This window comes from Notamacropus eugenii, chromosome 5 (assembly GCF_028372415.1).
Source record: "Notamacropus eugenii isolate mMacEug1 chromosome 5, mMacEug1.pri_v2, whole genome shotgun sequence".
In the NCBI taxonomy this organism is placed as follows: Eukaryota; Metazoa; Chordata; class Mammalia; order Diprotodontia; family Macropodidae; genus Notamacropus; species Notamacropus eugenii.
The window spans coordinates 204,158,851-204,174,141 of NC_092876.1; the positions used below are offsets into that span (position 1 = coordinate 204,158,851).

Consider the following 15,291-nt stretch of genomic DNA (forward strand, 5'->3'; position numbering starts at 1 on the left):
TGGCCATTTCCTTCTCCAGCACATTTTGCAGATAAGAACTGAAAGAAACAGGGTTAAGTGATTTGTCCAGGGTCATACAGCTAGTAAGCCAGATTTGAACTCAGAAACATGAGTCTTCCTACTTCAGGCACAGAACTCTATCCACTGTACCACCTAGCTGCCCCAACTCATCACTATCCTAGAGCAAAAGTCTACATTGGCTCCCCATTGCCTACCAAATTAATTCTAAATTTTGCATTTGTCATTTAAAGTCAAATAATATGGCTTCAAGTTACCTTTTTCCAGTATTATCACCTACTGCTTTCCCTCACATGCCCTACTTTCCAGTCACTTTCTACCATCTCCTGAACACCTTGCTACCTCCAGGCTTTGTTCATGCCTGGAAGTCTTCCCTTTCCATTGATTGAATCCATTATTCAAGGCCCTACTCAAATGGCATTTCCTCTCCACGTCCTTCCAAAATACCTCTACTTAAAATTAATAATAATAATAAATAACACTTACGTAGCACTTTAAGATTTTCAAAGTGCTTTACTGGTTATCTCATTTATTTTAGAGAATTCATTTTTCCCTCCTCTCAACATTTCTTTCATGTGTTCTTCCAAAATTTCCCTAACAGAATTGTTACTATTAGTATTATTAGAAATAATAATAATAATAAACATTTATATGGTGCTTTGAGATTGGTAAAGTATATTATATTTTATGACACTTGAAGGAATTGAATTTTTTCCTCTTAACTTTCATAGCATTTTGTTCCTTTTATATACTACATATTTATATACTATATTATAAGCTCCTTGAAGACAGGGATGATCCTTAAATCCTACTTTCATCAACCCTACTCAGCACTCATTAGAATCTTGAGGGGATTGTCTATTACCTGGGTATTCAGGTATGATTATGAGAAGAGACTGATCTAGGATCAGTTACCAACAGTGGCTGGTAACAAGTTCACTAGTTCAAGACATCAGAGTACAGCAGAAAAGTCACTGACTTTAGAGTTGGAGGATCTAGGATCAAATTTGAACTCTGATGCTTACTGTCTATGTGACCTTTGACAAGTCATGTTGCCTCCCTGGCCTTCTGTTTCCTCATCTGTAAAACGAGTGGACTGATTTGCCTCCCAACTTGTGACATAACTATTTTTTAAAAAAACATAAAATGGAGAAAAGATCTTTTCTTCCACATTCTACTTCCAGGAAATGCTATACCTAAATTATTCCATGGAGGGTAAGGATGGGAAGCTGTTCTCTCCTGTTTTTAAAGATCTCCAGGGATAGCAGTTCCTATAACTCCCTCAGGTAGCCTGTCAAGTGTTTAGCCACCCTTACAATCAAAAAATTCAATTCAGTAAACAATTGCTAAGTCCCTGTTGTGTATCTCAGTTCCTTCATCTGTAAAATAAGGGAGCTAGATTAGATTTTAAGAGTTTAAATTGTTATGGTGCTTTATGGCTTACAAAGCACTTTCCCCCCAATAATTTTGCGAGATAATAAGTAGTATTATTATTGGGACCGCGAGATGGCACAGTGAATAGAGTACTGAGCCTGGAGTCAGGAAGACCTGAGTTCAAATCTAACCTTGGACACTTATTAACTGTGTGACCCTGGGCAAGTCATTTAACCCTCAGTTTCCTCATCTGTAAAAACAAATGAGCCAGAGAAAGAAATGGTAAACCACTCCAGCTTCTTAGTCAAGAAAACTGCAGATGGGATCACAAAGAATTGGATACAACTGAACAACAAAAAATTATTATATTATTGGACCCATTTTGTAGAAGAGGATATTGCAATTCAGAAAAATAATGGCACTTACCCAAAATCACAAAGGTAGCAAGGACTTCAACCAAGACTCAAACTTGGGTCTCCCAAATCCAATACTTTCCATTAGACAACATTGCTTTTAAAGACCCTTTGAACTATACCTTATGGGTAAAGGCACTATGCTAGGCATTGGGGATATATAGGTGATATAAACATAGTTCTTGCCTTCACTGAACTAGTAGTTAGTACTAGTTAGAAAATATCTAAAAACCTAGTAGAGGTGAAAGAGAAGGAGATTTAAGGAAGAATGATTACCTTCTAGGGGTAAATATCAGAGAAGTCTTTATGAAAAAAAGCAAGAGTTGAGCTTTGGTCTTATTGGAAGAGAAGGATTTTCACAGTCTGTATTATGGGATAAACCCATTCTAGACTTAAAAGAGGAAGTGGGAAAGTCCTTGGAATCTGGAAAGGGTAAGACTACCAAACAGTACGTAGTTGAATTTAGCAAAGACCCAAGGAGGGTGAAGGGCAGTGCATGAAATAAGACTGGGAAGGTAGATTGGAGTCAGATGTTGAAGGGCTTAGCTACTATTCTAATGATCTAAGTACCGCAGCCCCTGAAACTTCTCCCCTCTGATTGTCTGGTTTCTTCTAGAACCTCTGTTTTAAGGAGGAGGCCCAGGCCATAGATGCCTTTGTTTCTCTCTAGGACATACTTCTGACTTTAAGACTTTCTTTTCCATGTCTCCACCTCCCTTCTTTACACGTTACCTCACCTTATTAGAATGACAACGCCTTGAAAGCAGGAACTGTCTTTCTCTCTGCTTCTATTTGTATTCCCAGCCTTTAGAGCTATTCCTGGCCCATAGTAACCATGCAATAAATGCTTGTTGACTTGGTAACTAAAAGGTATGTATTTTATTTAGTAAGCAATGTAAAGTCACTGACAGTTTTGGAGCCAGTGAATTAGCATGAGCAGAGTCATGGCTTAATGAAACTCCTTTGGCAGCAACATGAAAGATATATTGGAAAAAGAAGAGCTTAGAGACAGGGAAATCAATTATGATCAATTATTGTTCTAGTTATCCATGAGAAAGATGAAAAGGTCTTCAAGGAAGGTGAGAACAATAGGATTGGAGAAGAGAGGCCATGATTCAATCCAATAAGCATATATGAAGCACCTACTAATAAACCCAGTATTTATATAGCAATCTAAGATTTGTAAATTTATATGTATATATGCACATTTATGTATACGTATTTGTGTATAATGTCTTTTGATCCCCACAACAAACCTATCAGGTAGTTACTATTATTATCCCTGCTTCACAGATGAGTAAACTGAGGCTAAGTAAATTGTCCAGGTTCACATATCTAGTAAGTGTGTCAGATGGAATCTGAACCCAAATCTTCCTGACCCCTAGCCCAGCACTTTGTGACTCTCATGAGGTAGATGGGCAAGATGACCCCTCAAATTACATGTATACCATAATCTAAGGCAGATGTTCTTAACCTTTTGTGCACCATATAGCAGTCTAATACCTATGGACCCTTTCAAAGAATAGTGTTTTTAAATGTATGAAGTAAATACATAGAATTACAAATAAAACTAATTATATTGGAATATTGTTGCCAAAATCTCTTTTTTAAGTTATTAGACCTCACCATTCTAAAAGAAGAGCCCCATGCTTCTCCAGCAGTCTATCCACTAAACTTCCTCTCTGCTTTTTCTGCTACTGTGTCTAGGGGCAGCTAGGTGGTGCACTAGATAGAGCACCAGTGCAGAAGTCAAGAGGATTTGAGTTCAAACCTCACCTCAGATACCTGACACTCACTAGCTGTGTGACCTTGAGCAAGTCATTTAACCCCAATTACCTCATCCTGGGACATCTCCAGTCATCCTGATGAATATCTGGTCACTGGATTCAGATGGCTCTGGAGGAGAAGTGAGGCTGGTGACCTGCATAGCCCTCCCTCACTCAAAACTAAGTCAAGTGCAAGTCATATCATCACTTCTCTGATGGCATGGTCTTCTTTGGCAACCAAGGATGAACACACACACGCTGTGTTTAGTCCCTAGGACAGAATGAAGAATGAAATAGTAAGAACTCTCAAGAAGATTACATTCTACTGAGGGAAAGGTGAGGGTGGGGGGTGGGGGAAGTACTAAGGAGGAAATGATCAGGTGGCGCAGAAAATTCTAAAAATATGAGTTCTAAGAGAAATCCATCACATTTTGTGATTAGGGTTTGTGCATGTATGTTTTCTTACTGCAATTCAAGGTTAATTCCTCAAATTCTGTCCAGGGAGGAAAGAAATTGTTCTCCTTGAGATAACTCACACACATACCTTGTCTTTTCTAATTAAATGTTGCAATATATTGCTCTTAGTTCTTCATAGTACTATATTATTTGTGATTTCATTGCTGTTCTCTGTATCCTTTTGAATTTAGAATCATAGAAGGCTACAATTAAAGGGGATCTCGAAAATCCTTTCAACCTATTTCTTTTATTAACAAGCAAACTGAGGCCTGTAGGGATGAAATGACTTCTCCAAAGTCACATAGTTCATGACTGGCAGAATTAGCATCTCCTGACTCCCTAATCAGAGCTCTTTCCTCTAAATTCATCTTAAAACAGGACCAAATTGGAGAGATTGTCAATTTTTTTCTATGTCTGGGAGGGGCTTAGAAAAATTAAAAGCAGCCTATAAATTCCCATGATTCCTAGAATTCTTGAAATCCCCAGTACTATTCATAAAATTCTTCATGGCAGTGACATTCATCAAGGACTGGCATATCCCTGGGAACTGGAAGAAAAGCATTCTACTCTATTGGGGAAATCATTATTTCCTAGCCATGGTTACTTGTCTCAGACACCTGTAGTAAATAAGCCCCTGCTTCAGACAAACCTTACACAGAAAAGGCAGTGTCTTTCATTGCCTAAGGTCCCACATCATGATCACTAGTTGCAGAAGGACACAGGAGGGATTAAGGGTTAAGGAAGCTCTGGATCTCATCACAGTGAGTACTTAAAAAAATAAGAAAAGGTCAAAAACCAGAAAAGTGGGGAGAAGAAAAAAAGATTAATTATGAGGTCCTACATTTATAGTTTTCATATCCTTAATGCTTTAAATATTTCATAGCTATAATTCATTTATTCTCATGTTATCCATACAAAAGACCCAAAGTTAAGCTTGGAAATTCAAATTTTCTGACTAGCGTAACTATCATTGAGTAGTACACATTAATCACCATTTAAGAATAGGACACCTTTACTAAAATACTAGGTATTTTTTATTATTTATTAAATACTAGGTATCTTCCTGACACCTGAGATCAAATCCTGCCTCAGACATTTATTATCTACATAACTCTGGGCAAGTCATTTAGCCTCTCTTTTCCTCAGTTTCTCCATCCATAAAAATAGGAATAATAACACCTACTTCATAGGGCTGCTGAGAGGATCAAGTGAGACAGCATATGTAAAGCACTTTTCAAACATTGAATTTCTACGTAAATGCTAGTTACTAGTTAAAGTCATAGTTCCATTTAAGTTCTCGATAATTATTTATAGATCATCTCAAGAAAGACAGGTGTAGTTGAAAATGGAGACATGGTCTTGTTGGGATACTTCAATTACTGTAATGCCTGGGCCCCATCTAGAACTTGCCCTTGAGAGGTATGATTTGGGACTAGGGCCATTTATCCACCATAATCAATATATGTAGAGCATTTGGAGACCCTCTCTGGAAATGTAGTTGAAACCTGACAATGGAAATTCATCACTAAGGGACTAACTTCTTCTCCTCTTAATAATGACACTGGAGGAAAGAAAATTCTAGATTTGATGTGAAAAGACTTGTGGTCTGTTATTTATTAATTTATATGATGTTGGGGGAATGACTTCACCTCTTCTCATCTGTAAAATGGGGAGGAGAATACATCCACCGATTGCATCACAGGTGATCAAATGAAACAATAAACATGTCAATAAATTACTTTGGATTTTTCACAAGATTTTCAGAACCCTAAAGAGCTATATTATAATGCAAACTATTATTATCATTCCTCTGCCTCCCACCTCCACGAGAACATAAAAATGTGTCTATCACAGGTGTTCTTTTTTCTACATGGATTCCCTACAAGGTATTATTTTGAATGAGTTTGACAAGGTAAAATCCTAGACACCACGCAGTTGAATGAACAGCAGAACACGTGACAGTTTCTTTAATGCACAAATATAACTATCCAATTGCTCCGTCTCTCCGTGGTTTTGCTTATGCAAAGTGACACAAGACTTTTCAGATTCATTTGGAATGACTTCAGAATATGAGTTAAACATTCTGGTCTTGAAAAGTACCACCCCTACTGACCCCCCCTCCTTACCTTTTCTCTGCTGAAAAGGTTCAGTTCACAGTGAGATCTAGGTTGACTCACAAGTGCATAGGTAATAACTGTAAATCAGAAGTAGACTCAAGAGTGTTTTCAGATCAAAGCATCAATGTTCTTCAGGAACTGAAAAACTCCACATTTAAGCCTCTGATTTCCATGAGTCATTAAGAGTTATTGTGCAATAAAATTGAATTAAATTCTTAGTTCATTGGCATGTCAGCACATCAAGCAGATGTATACACTGTAAAATCAGGAGGCTGTGGGGGCTGGGAAGGGGAGAGATTACAATGCTTCTGTTCCTTTGAGGAGGTTGTCTCTTGCAGCAGGAGTCAGGCTGGAGAGGAAAGTAATTAATTGCACTTTTACAGAGGGTATTCAGGAGTGTCAAGAAACTAGGTAGTGTGGAACAATGGAAAGAGCATAGGAATTAGAGTCAGAAGACTCAGGTTTAAATCCCGCCTCACTATGTATGGAGTCATGTAAGTCACTTGACCCCTCTCACTCTGTTTCCTCATCTTTAAAATGAGGGGTTAGACTTGATGGCTTTTAAGATCTCTTTCAGGTTTACGCCTCTGATCCTATAATACGTAAGAAGAGTGCTAGGGGCAGATGTGGGGGGGAAGGGCAATGGAAAGGTTGAGAAACTGGCCTCCAGTGTAGTGTGTACAGGAGCTCAGAATAGCGGGCATGTGGTCAAGGGAGAACAGAAGGAACAGAAAAGAGTGAGAGAGGGAGCCCTTGCACTCACTGGCGCTTGTCTCAGATCTCCTTCCTCTATATCATAGATTTAGAGATGGGAAGTAGCTCCAAGGTCTTTGAGTTGAACCCTTCATTATATAGTAGAGGAAACTGAGGCCCAGAGAAGTTGTGACTCTCTCAAGGTCCCTCAAATAATGTAAGTGGCAGAGTTCACATTTGAACTCTGGTCCACTGACTCAAAATCTAATATTTTTTCCACTATCACACTGCTCCATCAAAGCCATCTATTTGTTCCTGTTTTTCCAAAATAATGGGTTGGAAAATTCAAATAGAAGGTAAATATAGGAACTTGGAGTTAAACAGGCCAAATCCTTGAACTCTCCCCAAGGAACTAGAACCAGGAAATTGGGTTGCACATGTCTTCTTCTCTCCAGGAAACTGGAACCAGGAGTTCTCACCTCTCCATGGCTATCTCTGATTTCTGCCATCATTGAAAAGAAGCACTTCTTGGACACAAGTCTGCCCCGTATCTCTGCTATCTCTCTCTTGATTTTTGATTTCTTTGTCAGATGTTTGCTACTTTTATATAAACCCAAGTACAAGAGCTAGGGTGATACATTGCAGCTCAATGGGTCATCAAGTACCTAAACCAAGAATATATCCACATCCTATTCAGGAGAGAAGATGCCATCAATCATCTTTCCCATAGGGAAGACTCTTTAAAGTTAAAACAGACTTGTCCTTTAACCTTGCTATTGGGCAGAACACTTTTTTAATACTCCATTAGATACCTCAGTGGGCAGCTAGGTGGCAAAGTTCAAATCCAGCCTCAGTTCTTCATCTGTAAAATAAATTGGAGAAGGAAATGGCAAACCACTACAGTATCTTTGCCCCTAAAAACCACAAATGGAATCACAAAGAGTTGGACGCAACTGAAACAAATGAACAGCAAAAAGTTACCTCAGTGAAAATGTCCATACCTTGTATAGGATGGTATCATTTTAAAATTTCTTCTTTTTTATGAACTTAATCATATACATACATACAATATAATAATATCAAGCGTTTAGATAGTACTTTAAGGTATATAAATGTAAGAAATAATTAATTTCCACCCCTACTCTATTATAATCAGTATTAATCAGTTTGATATTTTATATAAATCACAAAGGAATAACTAAATAATATAGTTTCTTATAGTAGGCCTCAAACTTTATATTAATGTCCACTACTTGTTTACCAAGTTATGGGGCTCATTTGTGTAACCACAAGAAAGCTGACAAAGATATCTCCATCCTGTTTTGTTCAGATTCTATGTCCAAACCCAGCATGGGTGGAATGCCTTGATGCTTTGGAAAGTCTCCCAACTTATTTTTGTACCTCCAAACCACTCTTTCTTGTCCAACATGAGCAATGACAATCTTATGACCACTTAGTCCATGGAGATGCCCCATGCTTTACCCAGTCCTACAAATATATCATTTTTTTGACCCTCAAAACAAGGTCTATCAACCAATGGGATTGTATATTCTGTGTAGCCCCTTTAGAGTGTTCAGGTATCAAATCTGGAATCAAGTCTTATAAAAATAAAGGCCTTGGAAGAAGGGGGCATCTCAGAAAGTGAGGAAAATCTGAAATCCACTTCATTAGAGGAGAACATGGACCCTTTAATAAAGTGCCATTGGCTTGAAGCTCTGCTTTAGTCTCTTGTATTGTAGGTTGGACAATTATAATCCCCACATAAACACATACACACACATATACACACAAAATCTCATACAATCTTCATAACAACCCCATGAAGTGAGGATTATTTTTATCTCTATTTTACAGATGACTAAACTAAAACTAAAAGAGATTAAATGGCTTGCCCAGGGTCATAACTGGTAAATGACTAAGGCAGGATTCAAACTCAGATCTTTCTGACTTCAAGTTCTAACCACTACAGCACCACTGATAAGAAACTTAGAGATGTTTCCAAGGGAAGAACAACAACCTTATCCCATGATTTTGTTGAACCTCATCAACTTCTCCAGGTCACGTCTTCTCTTCGTATCTACATAAGGATAAGTCAGCCCAAGGTATTGTTTGAAAAGACACCCAAGATCACTTTGGGAACCAACATGGCAGTTGACCTCAGTGATGGTAACTTCAAAAACATCACTTATCAGCATTATTAGGGTCCTCTCCAGCTCAATATTTGTGATCCTATCAAGGGGTCTAAGACATTACCTAGTCCAAACCCCTCATTTTGCAGGAGAACAGAAGCACCAAGTGGGTAACTGAATTGCCCACAGCCATATCAGTCATTATTCGCAGAGGCAAAATTAGAAACTGAGCTTCCTTACTCCAAATTCAGTGATGACAGTGTTCACATTTCTAAAGGACTTTCAGGTTTGCAAAGCACTTGACTCTCAACAGCCCTAGATAGTAATAATGACATAGTCAGTGACTCCATTTTGTAGAATATTTTGAGTCTATCAGTGAGTCTGGCCAACTTTCTCATGCCCTAGTTCTTGTATATCCACGTCACTGAAATAATGCATCATCTGGCCCAGAGCACCATGAGCTTTAAAGACTTCTGTCACTGAGTAAGGTTAACCTCAGAACCAGCACAAGGCCCAGATGAGTGAGGGCCCAGACTCCTAGAGGGGTTTGCCCAAGGTTATGTATCTAGTGAATGGCAATGTCTGGAATAAAAACCAAACTTACTGCCACCCAGGGTGGGACTCCTCCCACTACAGTGTGCCTCAGTGGACAATGTGTGCAGAATTTGGACTCCAAGTGCTAAAACTGCTGCTCACTACCTTGGGAAAGTCACTTAATCTCAGATGGTCAAGGTTTCCTCATATATGAAATGAAGGGGGTAAAGTAGATAGTTTCTACAATCCCTTCCACCTCTAAATTTATGATTCAGCAAGGTAGCATATTGGAGTGCTGAATTTGGAGCCAAGAAACCTGAGTTCAAATCCTCCCTCAGATACTTCACAGGTGTGGGACCCTGGACAAGTCTTGATTTCTTCATCTATAAAATGAGGTTAATAATAATGCAGACCTGTGGTTAAGAAGATAAAATGAGATATTTGTAAAGTGCTTTTCAAACCTTAAAGTGCTATATAAATGATAGCTATTTGTTGGGGATGGAAGCTCAATTCCATATGGACAGTCTCGGGCGGGTAAAGGTGGGAACTTCTAAATCTTAGAGTTCTCATGAGGCCCCCCAGAAAACAGCAGGGAATCGAGGAGTGAGACCGAGCTATCTTGTGTATTTCCACCTCTTCCCGTGAGAAACGTGATGGGAGAGAGCTCTCCTCGCCCTCGAGATTGGCCCGGGTCTGGGCACACCTATTGTTATCTAACAGGCACGGTATTCAGGTGCAAACTACGCGACCGGAGAGCTTAAGTAGGGTCAGGAAAGCCCGAAGGCGCTCTTAGCGCAGAGGGGCCCTGACAGGACAGAAGGCTCCGTTTTTCCTCTCTTCGCTCTCCCCTCCCCCTCTCTCCCCACTTACACTTCTACTTCCAATCTCTTACCGTAAGATCTTTGCCTCCTTGGGAGATTTCTCTCTCCCTCCTAAGGAAGAGCTCCCCCTGCACATGTAACCAGGACCCTGAATAAAGCCTAACCCTTGTTCGACTCTGGAAAGTCTCTTCTCTCATACGTTTATCCGGTTTGGCCAACCGAAGACCTGGGACAGGTAAGGTAAGACTCGGGTAGCCCTCAGGCCTCTAGGCCTGGCAGCTATTAGTAGTAGTAATATTGGTATTAGTATTATTCTACCTTACCCTTCAGTTCTGCATGTTTATCATCCTTGTCATCCTTTTCCTATACCAGTCTGACCCCCTGGTTTCCTACTGACTGCTCAACAGTGATCGAGCCCCAGCTGCCACCACCATTTCATTCTAGAGCCTCAAAGGTTTTGTTAAGTGTTTGAGTTCTATACTCCACTGTGGATATTGTGCTTTCTGTTCATTACTATAAACTTATCCTTTTCTCTGTAGCTAACAAAAGTTAGAAGCAAACAAACAAAAACTAAAAAAATTTCTTGGCTAACCTAAGGGATAGTATATAATATCAACAGCATATAATAGAGTATAATATTAACAACAGGACAGGGGGCAGATGGAAGGTAAGATTCCCTCTCATGAGACTGCTAGATCAGGAAAACCAAGAAAAGCAAAAAAAATAATGGCAGTGATGGCCATAGGGAATACTAGTGGACCAAGCCCTGAGGCTAGATGGTGACAGATACTGGTCATGGGGCTAGGGAGAAAGGAGCATTAACAGGGAACTAGCTTTTTATATAGACTTATTCTAAGTTGCTTCCATCGTGCTTGTTAAATACCTCTGCCCATTTACTCAGAAGTATCAATCATTAAAATAGGGATATGCATTTTGTCAAAGGTAACAAAGATGCTGATGGTTCAAAACATGGAAGATTCATTCATATTTTCCCATCTGGAATAATAGAAATGCTTAGAGTAGGGCTAAGGACATACCACTCCCCATGGAGTGTTCCTATTGGCCCTCCCCCAAAACCTTCCCTTAGAGCCAATGGGAATGCTCCTCCAGATTGTGTTGGCACACTCAATCCATGATCTAGGCTTGCCTATGTGCAAAATCAGTGCGCCTTTAAAATTACCTCTTATGTGATGAACTATAAGTATGCACTAAGCACAGTAAAACAAAGGTTTGCTGTATTTTCCAAAGAGTGGCATCATATAAAAACCACAAAGAGAGAAAATAAAAGACAATAAAAGGATACTTCCAGAAAGAATTATACAATATTGTGATGAGAGAACCAAATCTAGAGTTAGAAGTTGAGGTTACAAGTGCTAACTTAGTCCTAATCACCTATGTGACCCCAGGAAAGTTACCTAATTTCACTGAAATACAGTTGCTTTGATTAAAAAAAATAAAGAGGTTCAACACCAGTGATGCTCTCTAAGGTCTCTTCCAAAACTGACATTGTATAATTTCTATAAAGAAAATGTCCTTTGAGCCCATTGAATAAATCAGACAAATCACATCCTCCTATTTAAAGTGTCAAGATGCTAAGCCCTGGTACATTTATCACATAGGACACCTATCAAGTATTTTGTTTTGATATACTAAAATACACCTGGGGTAATCACTAGGTCTGAACAAGGCCTGGACACCTCTTTGAAACAAAACATTTCTGTTAGGTGGAACAGACAGTCTGGTCCCATTGGGTAAAGGACTTGGTCATGTTCCGGGAGGAATGTATAGAAGAAGGAACTAATTTGGAAGCAAGGAAAAGTTTCAGGGGCCTGACAACCGAAAAGAAAGAGTGTGGACATCAAGAGTTAAGTCAGACAAAATCAGCATCACAGAGGCTACCTGACAAAGGAAAAAGAGAAAGGAAGACTGAGCTATGGCAGAATGGAGAGAGGTCAAGAGGAACCATCAGTTCCATAGACATCTCAAAGCAGACACCTCATTTGTATCTACATCCTCAAGGATTAAAGGAAGTTCCAAGAAAACTTTCTGCAATTTCTTGGAGAGAAATTTCCAGTTTCTCTGTTCTTTCTGCAACTTCCCCATAGAGGTAACCCAACCAGGGCATAGTACAACAGAATTGCTGTCTTCCTTCTTCTAAGCAGTCATCTTCGCTATTCTTCCTGTTTAGGTCCTGTTTCGGTTTTGGGCTGTTGTACCATACAGGTGATCCCTAATGAGGTTGTAGTCCACTAAAAACCCGGGGTCGTTTCCAAATCAACCATTCCTTCACTTACTTGTGCAAATGAATGGAAAAAGGACTTTACCTCTATCCCTATAGATCTTGTCATACTAAGTTCAGTCCATTATTTTAACCCACTGCCATTTTCTTGGATCCTGACTCTGTACAGTTGCTGAGCTGTTGGTATTTTTGTATAGATAGCTATTTACTCTTTTCTATGTTGCCTGTGTTGCTACTTAGCATTTTAAATGGTGAATTTATACAAAACTGAGCCTCCATCTACCTAACTCTCATGAGGCAGATCCTAGAACCAGCCCTTTTGCAGGTGAGTGCTTAATAAGCAACATTTTATAGTGTTACAAAAACTGGCCTAATTCTGCTCTGATTACTTGTGTCATTATCCTTTGGGTAGTTGGTGCTAATTAGCTGAAGAGAAGTGGAACACATGCCATATTTAATCTCACAAAAAAATAACGTAGAAAACTTTTTTAATGTCATATATCTGAGTTGATTTCTTATCTGGTAGCAAAAGCAAAGACTAGGTCACTTTTAAACTCCTTCCTGGGTTACTATTCTTTTTTGCGTTTTATTTCTTTTTTTAAAAAATTCAACATGCTCAGACATCTGTCTCAAATCCTACTCTGACTTAATTTAATTCAACGTGTTTAGGGTAACAGAGTTGAAATGTATTCCAGGCACTTACTAAGTACGGGGACTATAAAGATTTTTAAAAATGACACAGTCCCTTACCTCAAGAAGATTTACAAAAAGGAGGATAAGATGTCCACACACACTCACAAATGATACTGGTAGAATATGATCCTCTTTCCAGGCATATTTCACATTATCTCTCTTACTCACTTTGTTCCATACAAACTGACCTACTTGCAGCTTCCTTCAAATGACAGCACATCTCCTTCTGTGCCTTTGCAAATGTTCTTCCCCCATAACTGGAATGCTTTCTATCTTCTCTTCCTTCTCTTGGAATACTTAGCTCCCATCAAAGCTCATTTCAAAAGCATGTGAGCTAGGATTTAAGTGGATTTGAAGCCCTAGATCACTGGAAATGCCAGGAATCACGTAAGTAAAATATACTAATGTAAATATATCATGTATCCATGCATATACACAGATACATACAAATCTAATAGACAAAGTGAATAAAAAAATTTCAGCGGTGGGGAGGGGTGTTAACAATTGTGGGGAACACAGCCTTTTCAGGCTGTTGCTGATACAGGGCCACTGAAGGCTGCTTCTCTCTCGTTTCCACCAGATGAAGCTCCCATGAAATATCTCTCCTGGCTACATGGTCCCTGCCAGATGATGTTGCACCAAATCTTGCTCAGTTGGTTATTGTTCTATCCAGATGTCCTGCTGGCTGCATAGGCTTTCCCAAACATGAGTCTACTAGGCATGACCTGGCTTTTTTCTACTTCCAGTTTCTAGCATCTGTTGAAGTCCTCAGCCACCTTCTCTCACAAGAAGAGTTGATCAGCAATGTTCTTTCAGTTCAGAAGTTAAAGAGTTTTCTATAGCTCTTTGAGGAATATAGCTTTTTTGGCCATAAGAAAAGGATCAATCCTAAAATATCATTCTCAGCTTTAAAAAAAAAAATTCTTTACATAATCACCTGTTTTATTTTCTTAAGAATCTTGCCTCTCATTTCTAGCAAAAGATTCTGAACCCAGGTGCCAACTCTTTAGAACAAGAAATAATCTCCCAGATACATGTAGTAGATAATGCCCTCTTTTCTTTGAACCTGACTTTTTGGTCCCAGAACCGGGATCTCTTAATCAGACACTTCTTAACTTCTCATGGATATTTCCTAATATCCCCTGATTTAAATCTCTGAAGTCTAGAATATTGCTATCACCACCACCACCCTGTGATTATTCATGATGTAAGGGCTATTTGTGCAATAACTATGAAGGATTCCAGGGTTTGGGGTTCCCCAGTTTTCTCAATTCCTAAATCCTTTTACTCTCCCAGGTAGATGGGTAGACAGAGAAAAAGCCTGGGCCAGAGAAAAGGCTCAGTCAAGATAGTAAAAAGGTATTTGTCTCTTCTTCCTACTTAGTCAGATTCCAGGCCTTTCTTATGTAGATAAACCCACAAAGTCTGAAAAGGCTTGAGCTCAGGGATCCACTTACCTAACTGTGTTGTCTCACTCTAAATGGCTGAAGGCTCCTGCAGGGCAAACATTGTTTTCATTTTCGTTTTTGAATCCCCCAGAATCTCACGCAGCACATGTCACAATGTAGGTAATTTTTAATAAATGCTTGCTGTATTGAGTTAAATGGCATGAGAACAAAGGCGGTAGCCAAGTAAAGTGTTTTAGGAAAGCTTGAGGAGGAAGGCAGCCAACCATTCACCCGACTTCCTCCAAGCAACAGTTAAAAGAAACTTTCAGAGAAGCTTTGTGGTTTCGTTAACTGATTAATATAAAATATAATTAAAAGTAAACGAATGCCTCTCAAGTATGAAGTCCTTCTGCATGTGAATAATCACCTTTTCCTTAATAAATATTAGCAGAGGGTTGTTTTGTTTCTTTGCTTTTAAACACATGAACTTAGATAATGTCTACCAGGTGAAGGAAAGCAATTTGAATCTAAGAAAATGAGACCATTTCAGGTGCTTGGGTTCAAACTCTAGAGAAACACTTAAAAAAAAAAAAGCAGGCAAGACTGCCATGAAATAAAGAGCATGGTTATGAAGCGTGGGCGGTAAGATA

At 39.1% G+C, this 15,291-nt stretch overlaps 1 long non-coding RNA gene across 1 annotated transcript in view; it reads right to left on the reverse strand.

The window, feature by feature from the left end:
* Window positions 1-14,909, reverse strand: part of LOC140505680 (uncharacterized) — a 30,563-nt gene extending 15,654 nt beyond the window's left edge. The window contains exons 1-2 of the long non-coding RNA XR_011967609.1: window positions 14,711-14,909; window positions 3,642-3,842 (exon numbers count right to left, since the gene is read on the reverse strand). This is a non-coding gene — a long non-coding RNA (uncharacterized lncRNA). The remainder of the gene's footprint in view (window positions 1-3,641; window positions 3,843-14,710) is intronic.
* Window positions 14,910-15,291: the final 382 nt, after the last annotated feature.